The sequence below is a fragment of the Aplysia californica genome, unplaced genomic scaffold (genome assembly GCF_000002075.1).
Source record: "Aplysia californica isolate F4 #8 unplaced genomic scaffold, AplCal3.0 scaffold01309, whole genome shotgun sequence".
In the NCBI taxonomy this organism is placed as follows: domain Eukaryota; kingdom Metazoa; phylum Mollusca; class Gastropoda; order Aplysiida; family Aplysiidae; genus Aplysia; species Aplysia californica.
Genome location: NW_004798579.1, coordinates 113,701 through 116,391, shown reverse-complemented (window position 1 = coordinate 116,391; position 2,691 = coordinate 113,701). Strand labels below are relative to the sequence as shown.

General features: G+C 42.4%; 1 protein-coding gene across 1 annotated transcript in view; it reads left to right on the top strand.

The window, feature by feature from the left end:
* The window catches only part of LOC101859753 (U3 small nucleolar ribonucleoprotein protein IMP3), a gene marked incomplete in the record, with an annotated part of 36,835 nt that overhangs the window by 6,468 nt on the left and 27,676 nt on the right, over positions 1-2,691 (top strand).

Sequence of the window (2,691 nt, the reverse complement as noted above, 5' to 3'; positions counted from 1 at the left end):
TTAGTAGTAATGGAACGTTTGTTCATGGCACAAAATTCTACAATTTTTCTGTTATCACAGTGCAGAATTCTGTGGTTTAGGGTGAACGCCAAATTCACCTGGCACCTGCATATTATGAGCTGTGTAAAAAAAAAGACCGATTCGTTCAAATACACAAGCCTGTGTCATCTCGATTGTTTACCAAGAAAAAGTTGTGTTGCTGTGTCGAGCTGAGCATACGGCAACTTTTGATTCCATAGATCAGCGCACAATTCATTACGTAGATCTACGTCAAGACTAGCTTATTATTGTAATAATGATCAGTTGCCGTTGAAAAAAAGACTGACGCGTATGCGACGTTCAACGCCTGGACCGATAGTGCCCCCCCACCTCCCTCCCCGACACGCACACAGCTACACGTGTGCAGGCTGCCCATCCAACCCCGACACATGCTAACGAGCCATCTTTAATTGCTTCTGATGACCTCTTGACAAATAAACATTTATTAGAAGCGCTATAACTTTTCAGGCCGGCCTCAAATTCATCATAAGATTAAAACTCGGCTCCTGCACAAAATGCCATTTTGCCCGAAGTGATCCCGGTCTCTACCCAGCCTGAGGCGAGTCACGAGTGAGGCAGGACAGGAAGTCGAAAGTGATATCATGCTGGACAAGAATCAGAGTCCGAATAACATTTTTTCATAATCGGACTTGAGTCCGAATAGTCACTTCGATGAGTAAATCTGGTCAAGTCTTTTAATCGGAGTGATTATTCTCACCCGGGGTGAGGATAAACTGGATATTATTATCACCCTGGATGAGAATAAATTATTGATACTATTCTCTCACCCCGGGTGAGAATAACGACAGCCTACTATTCTCACCCGTTTTTTTCGTTTCGGGCATCATAGGACCCCTGTCACTGAGCGCTCCAGGCGACAAAACTCGCCTCTCTTTCCTCTCACTCCGCTGAGCGGGCGAAGCGACTAAAATCGCCAGCGGGCAGGCCATCTCTCGAGCGCGGGAGGCGACTATTGTCCATTTGGGGGAAAACCTTATGACCAAATAGCGTCACCTTTTGTCTTTTGTTGCTACAGTATTAATTTATTGGTTCTGTAATGGAACATTTTACTCTTGAATGGTTTAACCAATCAAAAAAAAATAAAATAAATAATAAGCCTAGGATCAAGGCACTGTGTTCCTTGTAAAATAATCGTGGGTTCTGCTAGGGATAAACAATTAAACATGTTTTTTGTGTTGTAAGCAAATGCCAATTCTAACATTACAATGAAAAACTATATATTACTAAGATTATTTCATTAAACAGCTTTCAGTTAAGGCTATTATATTGTAAAAACATACTACTTTCGACTCTAGATTTAAACAAATGAAACAATAACAATCCCCGCGGGAGCCTAGAAAAATCGGCCAGCGCTCTGGGGCAGGTCACGAACGGTCACTCTCTTACAATTCACAAATTATTTTTCTATCATCCATTCTCAACACCCAGGTAGACCTAAAAATCCATGGTGAGAATGACAATATAATATTATTTTCACCCCGGGTGAGAATAACGACAGCCAAGTCTTATACTAGTACCCAGTGTCCATTGGGGGATCGATTCTCTAACTCTAATACTAACCGGTTGCCCGACTCGCAAGCTTAAAAACAACGAAGGCCTCAAAACAAATGCGTTTTACGGTTTTTAGGCGACTAGTCAGTTGATCAGTTTGTGCCCCGAAGGTCGCTTTGTGCCCTCAAGCTGGCGGTAACCGCTTATATTATCTCTCTAAAATTGTTATGTGTAGAGGTTTGGAGGATCAGCCTAAAGCAGTCGTACATTTCTATTAGCTAATTTATTTTTAACAGAACTAATGATCTTGCCAATTGCACATTTCATCCATAATACCTAAAAACTTTGTTGATTTGACTTGATAGATTCCAATATTGCCAATACTTATTTATGAAAGGTGTAGCTGATCAGGTAGACTCAAACAGCCCCCCCCGTCCTTCACACAATGCCCCAACCGTCCCCCCAAAATCGTGATTAGCGATTGCCATGACAATGCGCGCTTGATGTTTGTGAGTGTGCTACAAAATGACTGTCTCCATTCAACCTTGTGGATTTGGGGTGTGACAACTTGACTGCACCGGTATGACAAAATGACCGTGTGATGAAATGACTGGCATTCAAGCTGGCGAGCCCCGCCTATCAAACCGAACCGAACTGATGGTGCCTATAGGCACTGGGTAGCCTGTTAGATTTAATCGTCTTTGTCTTAGCACCCATTAGTTATAAGTTATTAGGCTTCATCTTTGCCCAACTTTCTGTTAGGATGTTATATCCCTCTGAGCCTGGGTTGGCCTTTATAGGCAGGCTCGGAAGCCTGCTTCCTAAAAGATCTAAATTTGTGTTGATAGAGAAAACTGTAACTCCATATCTCTGGTAAGCTGCTTCCGGTGGCTAGCGGTCAGAACCGCTGTGCTGATGAGCAGCTGGCAGTGTCTGGGGCACGTTATTTTTAACTGTGATTTCGACGTTATCTTTAACTCGGGAGTTCTTTCATTAGATCAAGAACCATCAAAATAGGTTCATTTGTTTTGATTTGATGACTAATTTAGTGGTGACGTTTATGTCACTTTTAGAATTTTGTACCAAAAGAGGGCTCGAGCAAGGTAGGGAAAACCCCTCCTTCCGTAGATAAATAAAAGA